Here is a 20442-nt window from a genome sequence, read left to right on the forward strand (position 1 = left end):
TTAGAGACAAATATTTACCGCAGCGCAGCGGCGATTTTTACCGCAAATAAACCTTGGTATTACCAAGCTTTAACGCAAATGCGGTAAAAATCGCCGCAAAGCATGAATATCGCTGAAAAGTCAGCGATATTCATGCATTAGCGAGCTAATGCTCTTAGCCATGTTATCCACCTCCCATTGGATAACATGGCTAAGAACTGCTCAGGGCAGGTGTTAGCTTTTGGAGATATTCCCGCTTAGCGCGAATATCTCCAAAAGTTGGTAATAGGAGAAAGCGATGTTAGCGACTGTTTTCAGTCTCTAACATCTTGGCACGCCCACTTTGCATCTCATTAGTGATAAATATCACTGACATGCAAAGTGGGGCCCAAGATGGTCGCTATCTCCAACTAGCTGTCACTAACTGGTGTTAGCGGCAGCTAGGTAATAGGGAGATAATTTTATCTCCACTTTCTTGGCTTTTAAAGCCAAAAAAGCGGAGATAAGCCCCCTTGATAATATGCCCCGTTGTTTCCACCTCATGCTTCTTTCTTGCTCCACCCTAGAGTTGCTTTTGCTGGTTCGTTTTCATCCCTGCTTTCTAGCTTTGATATTTGTTATCTGATCCTTTTCTCTCTCCTTGTTCCATTCCATCTCTTGTTAATGGTCTGAGGATGAAAAATAAGTCCCAGCCCCTTAAAAGTGAGTGCGGGTGCCAGTTAACGACAACGGTCAGTAGATATTAAGCACATTTTCTGACAAGGGAGTTTGATTGTTTTATCCTTTACTATTGATTAATAATCAATAACACTCACATGAAGTAGCGAGCTCACTATTCATGAATGTGCTTCGTAACCTGCTCTGGGATATGAAAGTTATGTAAATACAACTAAACACACAACAAAAATCTCAGTGTCAACACAGTACTGAAGATATCTTCTGAGCCAAAATATGATGATGTGAGGATCTCATTTAGAAAACAGAGGAACATCTTAAATTAGCTCATAATTGCTTTATCAAATGCTTTTGTCGGAGCCAGTGGAATTACACAGCAATGGAAGAGCGCATTATGCAGCAGTTGATTAAATTAAGCAGCATCAAAAGACAAATTAAGTGGCACATTGAGGCACATTGAGGCACATTCTGTAGGAATAGTAAGTCACTGCTTTGTGATTGTTATGCACATTATTACTGTTTAAGCAAACTGTTTACTTCATTAGTACCGGAATACCATCTAAATGCAGCAGTTATTACATTGAAGCAGACCAGTTAACCTTATAGTGTATGCGTCTCCACAACGTCATGTTTTCGCCGCACATTACAGATTATTTGCAAGTGCAGTAATCGACTCTTGTGCAGAAAAAATCCAGTGTCCTTGACTATTGTTCATCCATCCTGAGCACTCTGCCAGTGTAGTGAGCTAACCATCTCCACCAGTGCTTAGACTGCTCGGCAGTTAATGAGGCACAATTTAAAGACAGTTATAATTCAATACACATTCTGCAACCACCACTGCACAGAAAACTCTTATACCAAAATGTGACATTACTTAAAAAAAAGCACTGGTAAATTTGATCCCAAATTTTATCCCATACTATTGTTCCTAGGTTAGAGCCTGCAATTCACACTTGAAACAAGCACTAGTGCAGCCAATAAGTCTAGAATTGTCAAGCTTGTGTTAGAATCTATCTATCTCTCTATCTATCTATCTATCTATCTATCTATCTATCTATCTATCTATCTATCTATCTATCTATCTATCTATCTATCTATCTATCTATCTATCTAAATATATATATGTAAACCAAATTTTGTTAAAGAAACAACACTCCCCCCCACTCAGTGGAGGAAAGCGCAATTTATTGATTCATTGATGTGATTCAGAAACTCATCTTTTCTGGAGAACTGTATTTTGTCTCTTAGAAATTCAGAGGGAAATTTATAGGGAATATTACTTTTGAGATTGTGTGTTTGATAGCTGTTGGCTTTCAGTAGTTGGCTAGTTGCTGTGGCAGGTTTTCATATTTTAAGTATGTCAGTTTAGCTGAGCAAAGGATGGCCTGAAAGACACTTTTACATTTTCAGGTCAGGCAGAAAGGTGCTGTACATAAACGAAATGAGCAGGCACTTGGTCTGCCTGAGCCGAACTTTGCTAGACTGATGATTTCAGAACTCAATAAATCAGTCCATCATATGTAGAGCGTGTCACTGTCACCTCTGGGAGTATTTGGGTGCTGGGTGCAAGGTTTCTGTCATCCCAACTCCGCCTGCAACAGGTCTTGAGGAAACAGCAAGAACAGGGACGAAAAAAGCAAAGGGCAAAAAAGTAAAAGAGCAAAAAAGGCAAAAAAGAGGGCAGAAAGGCAGAACAGAGCAGAAGAGGGCAAAACAGAGGGAAAACATTTTACAGAAAAGGAAAAACATATGGCATAAAAATGAGCAGAAAGGGCAAAACAGATAACAGAAAACAAGCAGAAAAGGCTAAATGGAGGGCAGAAAAATGAGCAGAAAGGCGAAACAAGCAGAAGGGGCACAACAGAGGGTTACAGGTAGACAGGCAGCAGAGGGTAACTGACTGCGATCAAGCTGGACAGAAGAACTGTCACAGGGGGAGCTTGCACAAGGATCTCCCCAATGGGGGTCACACTGTGGCCGCCATTAAATAAGTCCTGGGTGGAGGGCAGGTCGCTGGGTAGCGGGAGGAGGGAAACAGTGGAAAGAGGGAAGAAATTAGCAGAAAAGCCAAAACACAGGACAGAAAGACAGGCAGAAAAAGGCAAATCAGAGTGCAGAAAAACTAGCAGAAAATGCAAAAGAGAGCTGAAGAGGCCTCAACTGAGGGCAGAAAAATGAGCTGAAATGCAAAACAGAGGGCAGAAAAACGAGCAGGAAAGGCAGAAGAGAGCAAGTAAGGAGCAGAGGAGGTACAAACAGAGGGCAACAGGTAGATGTTGTATCTTGTATCTTCCTGCTGCTCAGCTGGTATGCATGAGATGTGGAATGTTGGATGTTTGGAATGTGAGTGTGTTATGAATGTCAGTTGGATGAGGGCTGAGCAGCAGGACAGCTGCTCCTGATGGGGTTATCATCTTAACTTAACATCTTAATAAATACTTCATTTGGCGACATCTTTGGAGAATCTACGCGTGCAAAATTGAAGACAATGGAAACCTAAGGAGTACTGATAAAAAACAGAGAAATCCAAGCCTGAAGTGAAAAGGTACATGATGAAAAAGAGAAGCGGAATCAGGATATCTCGAGGTAATGGTTTCTTAATTTAAATGTGTGTGACACAGTCTGGCAAACTAACCCCATCAGTGACCTCTACATCGGTCGCCCTGAAACTGAAGTTTGCCAGATTCATCACTAAGTTGTGTGTTGTTTTCGGGGGCAGTAAATCGAGCCTCAGAGAAGAAAACATTTGGTATTTATAATTTTGCAGCTGCTGTGTTATTGTATGTGGATCGGGGGCGGTTAAATCGAGCCTCGGTGGAGAGTGACGAAAATCACAGCTCTACTGTTCAATTGAAACCAAGGGAGAAAGACGAGCCTCAGAGTGTGGTGTGAGAATATAGAGAGAGGAGGTTTAAAGTCTGCTGCTTTGCCGTTTACTTGTACACGCAGGCAAAAATCGAGCATCAGTGAGAAGTCTGCGCATGGATGTAAAAGAGTAAAAGGTTGACTCGTTGACCTTTAATTAGTTTGAACTTCGGGGGCAGACGATCGAGCCTCGGTCGGAATTGTGACTAATTCTTGGAAAAGCTATTTGCTATTCGTGTTGGAAGTAGGAGGATTTATTAGGAATATACCTTGTGGGGATTGAAATTTAAAAAAAAAAGAGAGAGAAACGAAAAACGAGTGACTTATTTGGTGTGTGAGCCTAGGGATCTTGGGTGTTTAAACTTACTTGGCTCCAACTGCCAACTGCTGTGCTCTTTGTGCACGAGGAGATCCTTTCTCTGGGAGATTGTCTGTGTTTGATGACGTTTCAGAATTGTTGGGGCTCATGGTGGACAAGCTACGTGTCCCACGTCCCACGTCACACGTTTTCCTCAAGCTGCAGCTCCTGGTGACTCATGCTGTTACGTTCTGACGAGGTTGGCAACCATTTGCATTTTTATAGCAACAATGAGGGTTGCTAATTAACGCTCGGCTCGTGTGGAAACTTCTGTGTTTGAAAGAGATCAGGGGCAGAAATCGGGCCTCACAGTCTAGTATTAGCTTATGAAGAGTGAAGGATTTATGACTCTTGCTCTGCTGTTCATGTATTTTCGGGGGCAAAAATCGGGCCTCAGAGTCAAGTATGGGAACATTACCTGCCTCAGCGTTAATCAAGGATTAACATCTGTTAACCCGGTGCAGGATGAACTCTGTGTCTTAAAAGCATATTTATCGCAATCAACATGACTTTCTTCTGTGTTGACCATTTCTTTGTGGATATAACAGTGTGGACGCAGTTTTGAGCAGTGTCTGTAAAGTTCAACTGCACAATGGGGTACCGTAATTTGGGGTCCAAGAGCCAGCTTGGGGGACAACTCTTTTCATTATTGTGGTTTGGTTGTGTGTATTGTTTTCCTTGTGGTTCTGGTGTGTGAGAATGAGTTATGTAAGTGCCCATTCTGGTGTATGAATGAGTTATGTAAGTGCTCGTTCTGGTTATGATTGAGTTATGTAAGTGCTCGATCTGGTGTGTGAGAATGAGTTATGTTAGTGCTCGTTCTGGTGTATGAATGGGTTATGTAAGTGCCCATTCTGGTGTATGAATGAGTTATGTAAGTGCTCGTTCTGGTTATGATTGAGTTGTGTAAGTGCTCGATCGGGTGTATGAATGGGTTATGTAAGTGCCCATTCTGGTGTATGAATGAGTTATGTAAGTGCTCGTTCTGGTTATGATTGAGTTATGTAAGTGCTCGATCTGGTGTGTGAGAATGAGTTATGTAAGTGCTCGTTCTGGTGTATGAATGGGTTATGTAAGTGCCCATTCTGGTGTATGAATGAGTTATGTAAGTGCTCGTTCTGGTGTGTGAGAATGAGTTATGTAAGTGCTCGATGTTTGTGTCTCGCACGTCAAGGTTGCGATTGGGATGTCTGTTAGGATGTTTGTTACCTCGCACGTCAGGGTTGCGATGGGGTGCTTGTGTCTCGCACGTCAAGGTTGCGATTGGGATGTCTGTTAGGATGTTTGTTACCTCGCACGTCAGGGTTGCGATGGGGTGCTTGTGTCTTGCACGTCAAGGTTGCGATTGGGATGTCTGTTATGCATGAGTTTTGGGTGTTCATGTTCTTCCTGATGCATATATTGGTGTTGTGGCTTGTTCCTGTGTGTCTTTCTTGTCGTTCTGGTCTGGCCAACTAGTATGACTTGTGGCATATGGGTGAAGGATGTTGGTTTGCTGTTTTGTTTGGAAGTAATGTGATGCTTATGATGCTTGTTCAGATTGTCATGTTTGTGTGTCAGTATAGATAGACACAGGATGTGTCTTCTTGCATGTTTTTGGTTGTATGGTGAGGTTTGTCAGTTGTTTTGCACATTTTATCTTACTTGTGCTGTATTTAAATTTTTGGAATTTACTGACCAATTGTTCTTGACTTGTTGTCGATGTTTTATTTGATTCCTTTTAATTTCCCAACGAAGGGAGATATGTTGTATCTTGTATCTTCCTGCTGCTCAGCTTGTATGCATGAGATGTGGAATGTTGGATGTTTGGAATGTGAGTGTGTTATGAATGTCAGTTGGATGAGGGCTGAGCAGCAGGACAGCTGCTCCTGATGGGGTTATCATCTTAACTTAACATCTTAATAAAGTAACATAAAGAACCTACTGTTCCAGCTTTCTTTTGATTACTTCAGTAGACAGGCAGCAGAGTGTAGCAGACTGCAGGCAAGCTAGACAGGAGGACTATCACAGGGGGAGCTGGCACGAGGACAAGCCAAGAAGTTCTCCAGGTCAACTGTCTATCAGTGATGCCCCGTCACAGAGTGGTGTGGGGATCAGCGAATCTCACTATCCCATCCTACTCTGTGATGAGTAAGGGAAGGTCCTCCTCTCATTATTGACCCTTGACAAAGTCAGTCAATTGAAGGAGGAGGCAGTCTCTTCTCCAATCTCCAGGAACCACCGAGGCTTCCCTCCTCCCACCCAGTGTCATGGCCATGACCCAGTACGATTTTTTAATGTGTGTTTATGTATGAATGTGTATGTATTTGGGCATGCGTGCTGTGAATGGATGTGTGTGTTTATATGTGCTTGAGAATGGTGGGTGCATGTGTGCATGCTAGTGAATGGATGCATACAAGTAAGTGTGCATTTAGATGAGTGCGTGTGCGTGTGTGCATGCATGGGTAGATGCTCAGGCAAATTACCATCTGGCACTGTATGAGCATGCTACCAAGTATAAATACCATTGCTCACAGTACAAAAGAGCCAACTGTTGAGGTGGGTTGACTTATTGTCCCAAGCACAACCCCTCCCAAGGGGCACGTTGCCCCGTTCACCCTGGGTGTCCTCCCCACATGCGCCCTTCGCTCCCACCATAAATCATTCCATTAACGACGTGATATGGTGCAAAGAAAGGCAGCAGTTTTATTTCAAACATGAACTATACACAGTGCTTGAAGTGGGATGAAAAAACTGGAGGGTCTCATAAAGGTACGTGGCATATGTAATTAAGGGCATGGCTTAAAACATGTAAGCTAAAAATCTGTGTTTAGCATAGTGTGCTGACTGACTTGTATTTTTGCATCCAGATACATGATACCACAAGAAACATCATACCTACAACAAGTCAGGGCTATTGGCTTTGTCAATGGTTGTTAGTTGCATAAGATGAATAAGCAGCAACTATGACTTGTATATAATATTGACAAAGCGTCCACTTACATCCCTGGTGACACCATGACAATGTTGCTGCTCCAGAGTTTCAAAAAACAGAAGGGGAATCCAGAGAGAAAATGAATCTCTTTTAAGGATCCCCCTTCCCCTACAATGCTCACCTCCCATGATGTCATGCTGTAACTTCTCCACTAGTGAGAAGTGAATTGTGTGAGCATGTGACACAGCTATGTGCCTGCTGTCACTGCAGTCCGGGAAAAAAACGTCCCGCCTGTGCAAAAAACAAAGCCCGATAGAGATTCGTTTCGAGGTCCTCTTTAAAAAACTGCCGGTGCTGTGAGACTCGGCCCACTTAACCCCTTGGCCGCGGCGTTAATTCTGCCACAGCGCTGGGGAGTAGGGGGGTCCGCATGGCGCAGCCATGCTCGTGACGGAACCACTTCGTCACGAGCCACGGGTGCGCTGTGCTTGTGACAGAGTGCTTCCGTCATGGCCCCGCCCGCTCAATGGAATGCCCGCGCAGGCGTGGAATTCCTGCAGTGTGGGCGGGGCGGCCACGCCGTGACGGAACCACTCCATCACCAGCACAGCGCGTCCATGGCTCGTGACGGAGTGGTTCCGTCACGAGCACGGAAGAGGTAAAAGCCCTGATTATACATTTCACCCCTTTTGACCCCACTAGCCGCTTGCCTTCTCGTGCCCCGATTGGGCCATTAACTAGTCGTTGGAGGGCGCCCAATCGTGTGGCCCCTCCCTTTCGCGGGCCTCCTGGATTACCAACCCCCCCATCCCCCCACCAGGCATTCTGCACGGGCCCCCATCGGGTCGGACTTCACCTCCCCAACCGGCCCTTGCTCTGATGCTCAAACTGGCGAGAAAGGTTTAACCGAACCACACCTAATATGATTTGTTTCATTACATGAGGCAGGCCAGATCAAAAAATGCCTAAACAATGCACAGGAAGGTTACTTCACTGAAAAATTCGAGATAAGGATATTTCAAGAACGAGCTGATTAGGAGTATTTTCTGTTATGAAAATGCGTGCGTCTTTCGTAGACGCTTCACTTGTCTCAGCAACTCCTTAAAATAAACAGTTATTAGCATGTTAACAATGGGCGTCGTGCTTAGCGCATGTGTTTCAAGGCGGAAGGTGTAAATGTGTAATATATATATATATAACATAACATCTACGTACATATGAGCAAACTCCACTTTACATAGCAGGCTATGAGTCTAGATGTATCTGTCCACAGACCGCAGCGGATAACCCGATAAAGTTATGAAAATGGTACTATAATATTCTTATGGATTCTAAAACCAACGACCCTTCGCAACTCATCATGCAAACCAAAGCAGCTGTGTGGCGGGCAGCAAACATTTAAAAGGAATTTCGAAAATTACGCCGAATGTTCAGATATACACAGTGAGTGAGCACAACAAATATCAAGTTGTTAAAAACAATACTTTTTTCACACACATACATTCCGTAAAATATAACATTTGCACCTGGAAACATAATTTTAAGTCGCTAACATGAGAGGCAAAAGATTAGGAGAGAAAAGGCAAACTCTATTGGCGAATTACAGAAACATTACTAAATGTGCGAAGGAAATGAATGTAAAATGCACTTACTGCGAGGACTCGGCAAAAATGTACAAGACTTCCGTGCCAGACAGTTCACGACTCAGTAATTTTTGCCAAATGAGGAATTGTAAAACCCTTCAAAGCCACAAACCTCAAAAAAGAGGAAACTGCAAAACCCTCTTATCATGTTTCAAGGGGGCGGGTCTCTTTTTTTTTATGAACAGCTGGGCACTTATCTACAAGATGACGTCCTCCCGCATACTCATTGGGAGATGAGTAATGCACGCGCTGGCTACAGTAGAACAGCAAATGTGTTAGAATTGAAAAGGGTCAGGGAATTGTGTGATTTGACGCTGACTATTTTTTGTTGCGAGCATGTAGCTTCATGGAACGTAGGTACCGTGGGGTGTTCCAGTCGATGACATAGGACTTGTGGTGGGTGTTCAAGAGGGTCAGTTGGTCTTGTGACCGGCATGAACGGACACCCTCACATATGTCGTCTGTGCAATACATTGTTTCCCGTGTTCAGATGACTTTATGGTTATTATTACACAAAAACATTACCAGGATTGTTCAGATTAATTGCAAAGAATCTTCGTTTCTCCTTTTTCTTCTGTTCCCCATCACTTTCCTCAAGAAGTGAAGTGGATCTCACCTCTAAAACTGGCACTTTTTTTTTTGTCGAGCCTGGGCAGTGCATGCTGTAGTAGAGTTGGGATTTGAAGCTCCGCCCACTCTCCGCCTATAGTTTTCATTGGCTTGTGTCATTGTCCTTTGTAAATGCTGGCTTCTGATTCGTTAATAGGCTTGTTAGTCCTTCCTTAGTACCGCAATGTCTTCATGTGTAACCTCCCATGAGGACTGGCCCTTTTACTTCTGGTATCACACTGTATGTCTGATTTAGTCTGTAAGCAATCTTCTTCTTTAATGAGTTTCTCATACTGCAGGCATAACGTGCTTTCCTGCATCATTCAGCGTGCCATGCACGCTTTCACTTTCCAAGCAGCCCGGAACAATGGAGGCCACTTCTTTGAAGTGAAATAGGTCTCGCATTTACAAGAGTTTGAGCTATTGGCAATGTAAGTGAGAATGCCTTTTACTTATGTATTAATTCTCAAAACATATACATAAAAGGAATTGTCATTTACAATGCCAATAGCTTAAACCAGTGCTTAATTTGTAAAAAAAAGAGGGGCCGGTGCCGAACATTTTGCCAAGGAGGCCACAGCCCACTTCTACCTCCGGTGACCCACACTTTCACCACTCGCACTGCCTCAGTCTCTATCTTCTAACCTTGCTTTGTTGTCTGTCCCCTAAGTCTTTGCTCTAAAAGTCTATCCTCTCACCTCTCTAATCATTTTCTATCGTCTTTTCACACCTGGTGCTTTACTTTATTCCCTTTATTTCTGATTTGCCATCTATTCATTCTACCCTTGCCCTTTTTCCTCTTCACTTTTACCCATGTTCTGCTCTCTCTCCCCTCTATCTTGGCTCTTTATAATCACTCATCTAGCAGTGATTAGCTGTGTCTTTGTTTTATCATTTTTCCGCTATTTTCTCTGTCCTCTCCTCTACATCCTCTCATTTTATCTTTTCTATTTGTATTGCTCTCTTCTTCACATCATGTCTGCTTTCTCTTCGTTTCTGATTTGCTCTCCTCCTTTTCTTCTACTGTGCTCCGTTTTATCTCTCCTCTCTTGTTGTTTCTTTCTCGTCTTTACTCTTGCTCTCTCTCATCTAGAACAGTGCTGCTGTCACCGCTGTCTCCAACCAGTACATGTCCCCTTCTATTGTGAACTCAGCGTTTTCTTGTTGTCATTCCTAAAGAAGAGGAAGATGAAATGGATTTTACTTTCCTATCTATATTGAGTGAAAAAACAAAATGTACACCAAATGAAAATGCTTTTTTCGCATATAATAATCAGTGCAGTACGACTGGGTTTACTGCGGAACTGACGGCTGCCCAAGCACAGCAGGTCATGTCATTGCTAGTGCTGCCTGTAATTAGTAGGTCCAGGGATGAGGACGACATCTGTATCCACTGCACAGCTTGCTGTGACCCTGACCTGATACTGTACTACAACACAAGCATTGTCGCCGGCCGTAATGCTGCCAATGCCGGTGAGTATGGCTGTGGTGCCTAGGATTCATGCACGCTCAGCAATTAGCATGCTGAGAGGGAGCAGCACCGATACTACAGGTGACTCCATAGTGCAAAAAAGTTGTGGTGGGCCGCATAGAGCACGTTGAAGATTTAGAAGCAATGCAGGGCAGCAGGTTATGCTACTCTGCCTGCGTAGCAAGGGGAAAGTCTACACTTACTTCCATTTATTCTTCCTCATGATGAGCCCTCACTCTCAAATTCCAAATGCGCTCTTGAGCTTCCTTGCCTCAACTCCATCATGAGCCTGCCCCCAGCTACAATTATCTAATGGGAGGCTTAGGCTCAGGCAGTGCCTGGGTGCAGCAGGCTCAAGGAATAGAAATCAAGCTATTGTTTGAAGATGAGTTCTTGGATACTTGACTGCCAGGTGTGATAAAATCATCACAAACGTGGTGATACACGATCATGCCTGCCTGTACAGGCATACGCCGGCCTGCCTATGAACACATAGCATCCAGTCACCATGCAAGGTATGTTATTTATTTTATTTTATAATTGAACAATTAATATTGAAACTACCACCTGCAGGGTCAGAAATTGTAGCCCCAGCCCTGTAAAATAAGTGCTGGCGCTGAGCACCGGAAAGCACTGGCTAAAATTCAGCACTGGCTTAAACTCTTGCAAATGCGAGACCTATTGCATTACAAATCCTTGTTTAAAAATGAGTGTTACACCGGTCTCCAACTTGAACTACCAGAATAAGGAAGACAAAACATTTTGCTCCATTCAATATAATTTTGCCTCCTGGAGTGCTGCCTATACACTGCAGTACACATACACTTATTGCAGTCATTTTTCACAACCACTAGGCTGTGTTATAAAGCTTCTCTCATACTGTGCGTTATAAAAATTTCAGTCCTTTCTAGAATTCCCCTTAGGCTAACCAAACCCAAACAGACTGAAACTACTGACCGTCTCAGAACACAGCAGAGCGGTTGGAGAATAACAATGAAGACTAGATCTAGGAGTACAGCAAGTCACCAGTAATTAGTGGAAACAATGACTGGCTATGGTGTTGATGGAGCAGGGTTTCGCAAAAATGAAACCTGCTCGAATTTATACCCCCATAATATGTACTAACAGTAAGTAATTGTAGTAAAACTAACATGCACCCAACATGAACACAAGGGAACTGCTTTGCGCATGCCTGAACTAACACGTAAAACAATAATATAGTAATAACCTTTGTGCTTTGAAATAAAACAAAGAAATTGCATGAATAGGCCACATGTGCATCAGTATTTTGCATGTTGCAACCTGCTTTAGAGTAATAATTAATGACACTTTTGCACTAAGCTTATGCTAATTAACATTAATGGGGAATAGTACAAGATGGGTGGTAAACAGTGAAGGTTTCATTATCATATGATTAATAAATGTTCATTTTTATTTACTTTAGTGTGGTGGATGAAGCAGTCATCTTTATAAATTAAGCTAATGTGGGAGGGAGAGCTTCAAGGAGTGAGTCCTTTCTATCATGAGACAAGACAAGACGCACTGTGCACTGTAGATGACATGAAAAGGGTGAAGGTCAGAGTGTCAGACGACTGCCAAATATTGTACCCAGTCATGGGACCGGAGATGAACACTGCAGATGAAGCTAATTTGTGAAAAGAAAATGTTAAAATGTGTATCTTATGTGGGGTATGTGAGAACGGACTAAGTCTCAGACCCTGGGAACTAATATAGCCATTGCTTGTGGGTACAACTGTGCCATAACTCTTGCCGACCTGGGACCACCTGTGCTCTTTAACCGACTTGGGCATGACCTTTTTACATACGGCGTGGGACTGCGAGGACCAGCAGTCACAGCGAGCTGACATCCATCGCAGCTGGGGCCTCTTCCCGCCCACCACCTCCTTGCTTTACTTAACGGCTCGCAGCCCCCGCTTTGCGGGGGCCGCTCACAGCCATTGCTTGTGGGTACAACTGTGCCATAACTCTTGCCGACCTGGGACCACCTGTGCTCTTTAACTTTTGTGACGTGGGCAGGACCTTTTTACATACGGCGCGGGACTGCGAGGACAAGCCCGGGTCAAGGGCGGGCCTGTTTTAGCCCGTTTCAGCCTGAGTAAGACCGGACCAAGCCCCCCCTCTTACTTTCTGGATCCTGAGAACAATCTCTGATCCCTGTGTAAGTACGCACTGTGCGGAGTATTATATGTCATCATGTCTGCACGTGAGAGCAGGAGCAAGGCTGCTGCAGGGTTTCTCTTGATGGGAACACTAGACAATTTTATAACGAGAACTAACTCTGTCATTGACCAAGGGATCACCCTAATGGAACGACGGGTCTCGCAAGACCTGGCTATGGCCAAAAGATCCTCTATGGGTCATTTTGCAAATGCTCGCACGCCGGAACCTAACAAACGAACTAATACCACTGACATTGAAGTACCTATACATAGTCCACCTAGCCCTCAGGATTCGTTTTGTACTCTGCCTGTGTCTAAACCACATTCACCGGCAGAAAGAGAGGCTGTACCAGTAGCATTAAGGGAAAGCTCCCCATAGAGATTAAATACCCAGCAGTTCCGAGAAAGACAGGAGGGTGTAATCGCGAAGAGGAAGCGGGCAATGACCGCTGCTATAGGAGGCAGAAAATCCAAACTCGCTAAAGATCAGAGTAGCAGCGATATAACATCTAAACAAAAGGGGGATAATGCCCGGAACCCGCAAAGCAGGCATGCTCCATCGTCTCCGGAGGTATTAAGTCAAGATCAAATTTCCGGAGATGGTGCTAACATCTCATGCAGAACAGAGGTGAATGAGAATTCCCTGCTCCACAAACTGGGGGCTTTGCTGAAAGCCACTCTTGAACCCCTGGAAACAAGACTCTTCCATATTGAACAGTAGCTTTCAAAGATCGAATTAGCTACAGGGGGTGTCAAGGACATTACGAATTCAAAGATCTCATATTTGGGTACCCCCCAGTTAAGTATTGTACCTGATGCACAGGCAACTTATAAACCGCTGCATATTGTTGAGCACACTAGTTCAAAACCCCCCGATGTCCCGACGGCAACTACCTTGGTAGAATTGTCAAGATCCACTCACACATCTGGCAAGGGATCTATACCACCTACAATCAATCAGAAAGAGAGTAAAGCGTAGTTAACTGTGAGGGCATCTAAGGGGGATCGTTGTATTAATCTTCCACCAGAATCTAGCCCATACCTGATAGTACTAACTGGAATGCCGGAATTAAATAATTCCACCCAGGAATCATTTATGTGTTTAAAAAACAAAGTGACCTTTCGGCTCAATACAAACCGACCCCTACCTCCACATATAATTAGTGAAGTTTTGATGGTACGCAGACTCTCCTGGGTGGGAATTAGTCCAAAAACCATTCCAGGTGATTGTGTACTGGTAAATTTTAGAGATCCCCGTATGGTGGATTACATTTGTACTCGGAATAACCAAAATCAAAATGTAAGGTCACCGATAGAATCTCGACCACTGTCGTATTTTTATTCTTTAATTAATTTGCCAGGCAATGGAGGGGATTGGACACTTGTTACACATCGTGCTCGGGGCAGGGTTGAAAATCGTCGCAACGGTCCATTAAATGGCCAGAGCCACCTACCTACACAAAACAGGTTTAGCAGTTTAGAAATGGTGGACTGACAAAAATTGATCGAGGTTAATACACAACGCAGTGCCTTGGGGAAAATTAAGCAAAATTCTCCAGACCTCTGTATGGAAACAAGGGCTAGTGTTTTAGTGGACCAACATACTGAAGACCTCCTGGTAACTATAGACTTGAGTGTTCAAAACACTCATAATGTGACAGATGTAGAGGGCACGATGGGTGCCATTAATACTTTGAAGAATAATTTAGGTACCTCTTGTAAACTATTGTCGACATCCCTGGATGGCCATTGTAAACAGGCCTTAATATTTGATCGGCAGGAATTGGGAGATAAAGGTGATCCCATTACCTTTTTATCTTGGAATGTAGCAAGATTGTCTAATAAGTTAAAGAATCCAATATTTCTACCGTTCATACGAAACTTTTCTATCATTTGCCTCCAGGAGTGCTGGGAGAGGAAAGAAATTCATATTAACGGTTATTGTACTTTCCATACTCCAGCTGAGCCATCGATAAGGGGCAGAAACAAAGGGGGCCTTTGTATCTACATTTCGAATACTTCTAAAGTTAAGATTGGAAAATTTATTGTAGATTCAAAATATTATCAGTCTTTGTTGTTTAAGGTGGGAGGAAGTCAGGTTATTACCCTGATTAACTTCTACAATAATATTCCAAAGGCAGAATCAGTAAATGTCTTTGAAGGGCTCCTACACAGTATGCAGAATCCCGATGGAGATTGTCTTTTGGGGAATTGTGTTTTATGGATGGGTGATTTTAATTGTTTTTTATGTCCAAATAGTTACACAGAAGCTTGTGGTCTTGATAATATTAAAGGTGTACCTTGTACCCATTTCGTACATACAACCATTGGAAATCTCTTAAACAATTTGTTATTCCAGCTGGACCTGGGATTTGTAAATGAATTATGTATTCCACAGGTTGCCTTTACACCCACATTTAATGGTAGGGGTTGCATTCGCTGATAGACTTTGTTTTGGCCTCCAATAGTTACTCTTACAACCTTTTTAATTTTAAAGCAGATGATACTGCAATTAGTGACCATTTTCCTATTATTTTTTCCTTAATTTTCGAAGAGAGAAATAGCAAAAATCATGATGTAATTAACAACTTATACAGTCATAGGATAACTTTAGCGAAAAGGAATGGATACACCATAAAATGGAATAAAGTAGAGCCTGCTGCTTTTCTTCAGACCTTATTAAAAAAACAAGTTAAACGTTTTTATGGTCTGCCTCTCAGAAACGAGCAACTGTGCCTTAGTCACTTCTGCTTTTTGAAACATCTCAGAGGATATTAGTAAATCCCTCACAGGAACTATGAGGAAACATACAAGAGATAAGGTCAAGGGATGGTTTGATTCAGAATGCACCAACGCTCACGTAGTTCTAAAGTTGGCACTAAAAAGAGAGCCGAAAAATACTGTTGAGATTAGAAATGCTAGAGCTACATATTACACTGCAATTAAAAACAGAAAGAAGGAAATAAAGCAGGAGGCATGAGAAGCTCTTCATCAAGCCTGCCTCCTGAAAGATAATATAGGATTCTGGAAGGCGGTTAACGCTCAATTCTTTGTAGCCAGAAAAACAGATACCATAGAGATGGCAATAGAAGAGGCTACTTGTGTTAATTACTTTACTGGATTATATAAAAAGGATAACCTATCAGGGACCCCGTACGTTGAAATTCGTGGGGAGGAGGAGAACACCTCACAGGGACTTTTCCCAATAGACATTGACTTCGACTTATCCAAAGTTGAAGTAGCTATTGTGGAGAGTTCCGCAGGTAAGGCCCCCAGGGCCGGAAGGGGTCCCCGTAGATATTTATAAGTCTAATATTAAATTATGGGCTCCCCTTTTGACGAATGTTCTAAATGGCTGTAATAAAACAGGGTTCATTCCCACATGGCAAGAAGCTATTGTGGTTCCAATTTTTAAAAAAGGGGACGAAACGACCCAAAGTGCTACAGGCCAATTTCATTATCGGACTCTTTGATGAAAGTAGCAGGTAGGGTGATTTTAAATAGACTTCAATTATGGGCAGAAGATACAGGTGTCCTCTCAAAATTCCAATATGGTTTTAAAGCGGGGCTAGGCACAGTGGAACAAGGTTTAAATTTAGCAATAATTATTGCCAAACGTGGTGGCAAAAAAGTTATTTGTAACATTTGTGGACCTAAGTTCGGCCTTTGATTGCCTAAGTCATCACATTTTATGGGATACTCTTTTACAGCTAGGTATCGAATTAAATCTGCTTAATTGTATTAAAGAACTATATCGGGGGCCGGCGCAAAGGTATGTTTCGGCAGCAAGGGTGAGTGTACTTCCAAATTTCCTATAAAAAAAGGAGTCCGCCAGTGATGCATACTTGCGCCTTTTTTATTCAATTTATATATAAACAGCGTAGCATCCCACCTAATACAATATAGACAGGATTACCCACAAATTGGAGGAAATCCAGCCCCAATTTTACTTTACGCGGATCACACGGTAATCATAGCTCGGACCCAAGCGGGCCTTCAGAGATCGCTCATTGCTTTTTTAAATTACATGGATGCGAGAGGTTTAAAAATCAACATTAGTAAAACCTTTAGCATGTGTTTTCTACAAAGAGAAATGTTCATTGTAAAACTTTTTTAGCAAACTCAAAGATAGAAACAACTAATACATTTTCCTACTTAGGGATTAATTTTGATAGGAAGGGGACGTGGTCGTCAGCTGCCAATACAAGGAAATTAGCTTTTTCCCGTGCAATTGGAGCTGTGCGAAGCTTCGCCATTAAATTAGGACGACGACCGGTAAACATCTTGGTGGATATTTACAAATCAAAATGTGTGTCTACTGTAATATATGGAGCAGGAATCTGGGGGATCGCAGACACTCGTGAGATTAAATTGTGTGAAAACGCTTTTCTCCGTTATCTGTTAGCTGTCCCTAAGTCCACCTCCACATATGTTTGCCACAAAAAAATTAGGACTAGATTATGTTTTGGACCTCATTAAAGTAAGTCCTATTCTGTTGTGGCATAAGGTATAGGTCTCTGAAGAGACAGAACTTAATAGGGATATAATCCAGGACTGTTTGAAACTCCAGGGGAGCATAAAAATTGATTGGTTTGTGTATGTTAGAAGCTTCCTAAGAGATATCGGACACCCTGAATTTTTTGATAGCATGACCTGTTTATCAACAATCTCTAGAAAAAAGTTGAAAGAAATCTGTCTTATCTTCCTAGAGAATAAAAGATGGCAGTTAGAGGGTAACAAGATTTCTGTTATGGAGAATCAATTAATGCAACATGGCCAGGATATACAGCAATGCCTAGTTTGCACACAGAGCAGTTACACCCGGATGTTATTAACTCGCTTCGGGGGGGGGGAGCTTTTTTAGATTATTAACCTTCCCCGATGTTAACATTTGGTCTAAAAACTTGACCTTGTTTCCCTGTGACGATGCATCAGAACAATCGATGATTCATTGTATTTTGTTTTGCAAATTTTATTCTTTGATTAGGAAAAAGTATTTAATTGTTTTATTGAAGAAGTGGGGTTTGAGACAATGTAGACCTGCTCTACTGAGACTTCAAATGCTAGAGGATGAGATAACTATGTACACAGTATCCATATTTTTAAAAAGTATGATGAGACATAGATTGACAATGAATTGAACGATGAAGTGAATTTTAAATAGAACTGTATTCAGGCGTAGCTTTGTTCCAAATTTGAATTTATAATGTCCATTGATGTGTAATTATCATCATTTTTTATTGTATTTTTACTGTGTTTTTATGATTTTTTTATTTGAAATCGAATAAAGCTATTTTGACTTGACTTGAAATATAACACAATGAAGTTGTTGAAATAAAGGTGAAATCATGGTGGTGTGACAACTCCACCTCCCAAGCCCAACAATCCCTGAGCAAGCTAGATGATAGTTTGCAACAAGTTAATTGTAGAGTATAATTGGGGTGCCTTTAGGCGTGTGGTGGGAGTTTAGGCTGACAGGACACAAGAGAAGAGATGCGTAGCTGTCCATCGTTTTGCAGAGAGTCCTGTTCCTGTTCCTGTCCTGATGCCCTTTGTTCCCTGATTCTATTTTGGGGAACTCCTGCCATTTCCTAGGCCGAGGGGATGGTTTTCCTAAAGATCAATAGGTTTGTATTTAGCCTAACTCATTCTCAGAAATTTTACATATAGATGTATTTTGTCTCTGAAACTTTTGTCTCTTCACCTATCCCCTCCGTCAATGATGTATTGATATGTATTATTAAGATGAAACTATTGTCTCTTCATCTATCTCCTCCGTTGGGTATATCATGTTTGGAAAAATATATATATGCTGAAACTTTTGTCTCTTACTCTGTCTACGCACTCATTCATTGCATAAAGTCATTGCTTAATTCAGATGAGTTTCTATTTCATATATAATTTCTCCTTTCATGAGATTCAGTGTTTGTAATTTGTGACCAAATGCAATTGAGCATTAACCCTTTATATTTGAGATAAAATGTGTTATTAACTTTATGGAGAGTCTGTGATCATTTTATATTGACTAAATGGTTGGTAAGTTAGTGGTTATGATTGCCATCAACTATTCAACTTATGGGTCCATCGACCAAGTAGAAGGAAAGTTGATATTAAAGATTAGCTATTAAAAGAAGTCACATTTGAATCTATAAAAAGGAAAGAATTGTATGAATGTATAAATTGATGCCTGCTAAGCATGGGCGAATTTTGCGAATCTGGCGTTCGCGAAATTGCGTATTTGCGAACTCGCTGTCAGGATCTGCCAAGGCGCCTGCCAAAAATATAGGAACTACAACTCCCAGAAGTCCAAGGAGGGGGGCGTGGTCCTATAAAGGCTGGGTGGGCCCATTCTACTCTGTTCGTGATTTTGTTCTCAACAGTGCTTTTGGTTTCCTGTCGCTGAGGGCTGCTGCTCGTCTGCTCCCTGTTTCCAGCAGAGAGAGGCCTTTGTCCCTTTCACTCCGTTTCCATCGGCGAGTGAAAAGGAAACGCGCTTTTGGTACTTTGGATTGACTCAGGGTTTTCCGAGTAGCGCGTGTGAGGTGCATCATGCCATTGATCCCCTGGCGTTCTTGTTAGCAGTTTCATACCGGGACTGGGAGGAGAGGAGTTCTAACGGAGGAAGACGGATTGGTGCAAGTACTGTGAGTTAAATAAGCAGCGCGTGACACTTAACGCGTCGCTTGAGTTATATGGTATTGTTTATTTCTGCGTGCAGGAGAAATACCTCGGAGTGTAAGACAGGCACGGCTGTGTCCTGCAACGGAGTTCTTGTTTTGTTGAAAGGGAGAGCGGAGTGTAGTGGGGCAAGCCTTTCTGCTCACTACCGCCACGAAGAAAGGCACTAGTGTCTAGAGGGTCAATTGCCAAAGCGGAAGGTTGTGGGTATTCTACACCTTGCCGTGTTTGGAGCAATCTTTATTGAGGACACGGTGGATTTGCAGGCTGAGAGCGGAAGACTGTAGTAGGAAGCTACGTCTTGCTGTGTCTACTACGGATCCTACTTGTACATACATTGAGGAAACACTTGTCTTTCAAGTAACTGATTTTTTTTTGGATTCACGTTGGATGGTGGAGTTTAACACATTTATTTTTGGGCATTGAACTATCACAAGGCGGGTACGTACACATTAAATAGAGAGATTTGGACAATTGTTCTCTGTGGTATATGAGTGTAACTGGTATTTATGTTCCATAGGGACTAGCAGTTCGGTTATTCCTATTCGATACACAGGGAGGAGGTGGAGTGCATTACAGTCGGAAAAGGTGAACCATTTAATCCACTTAGCGAGAATGAAATGAGAGTAGGATTTCTCTGTGATCAGTTGTAACCCGTTTACTTGTTTTCTTGTCTTTCAGCCATCCCTTCCCTGCTGTCCCCTTCCGTCCCCTCCTTGTTCTGTTTCTTTTTTCCCTCGCCCTATCCCTCGAACACACTGTGTTTTCAGTACCAGTGTGTTGGTGAGGTCGGGAGGTGGAGTTGTATGTACAACGACCGGATCCTGCAGCGTGGAGTCTGACAGAATCACGAACCCACGAATTGCATTCTGCCTGGTCCGGTCGGGGTACATATGGCCACCTTGGAGGATGTGTTAAGGGCTTTGGTTTTGGTCCAACAAGAATTAGCATCATCCAAAGCTGAGGCAGTTGCTCTTAAGGATAGGGTTGAGCAGTTATCTAAGAATCCTTTCTCTACTGGCCCTTCCCAGATTCAAGTTACTGTTCCTCCCCCTATTCCTTTGGCCACC

The 20442-nt window shown here is 42.6% G+C and overlaps 1 protein-coding gene across 2 annotated transcripts in view; it reads right to left on the reverse strand.

The window, feature by feature from the left end:
• Window positions 1–20442, reverse strand: part of LOC147674128 (dipeptidase 2-like) — a 365658-nt gene that overhangs the window by 250073 nt on the left and 95143 nt on the right. The window contains exon 1 of one of the 2 annotated variants that reach the window (XM_086945195.1): window positions 8444–8549. The exons of the other annotated variant lie outside the window; for it this stretch is intronic. The gene's annotated coding sequence lies outside the window, so the exon portion shown is untranslated. Of the gene's footprint in view, window positions 1–8443; window positions 8550–20442 lie in introns of those variants that run through there. 2 annotated transcript variants of the gene reach the window in all.

The sequence above is a fragment of the Lissotriton vulgaris genome, chromosome 12 (genome assembly GCF_964263255.1).
Source record: "Lissotriton vulgaris chromosome 12, aLisVul1.2, whole genome shotgun sequence".
Lineage (NCBI taxonomy): Eukaryota > Metazoa > Chordata > Amphibia > Caudata > Salamandridae > Lissotriton > Lissotriton vulgaris.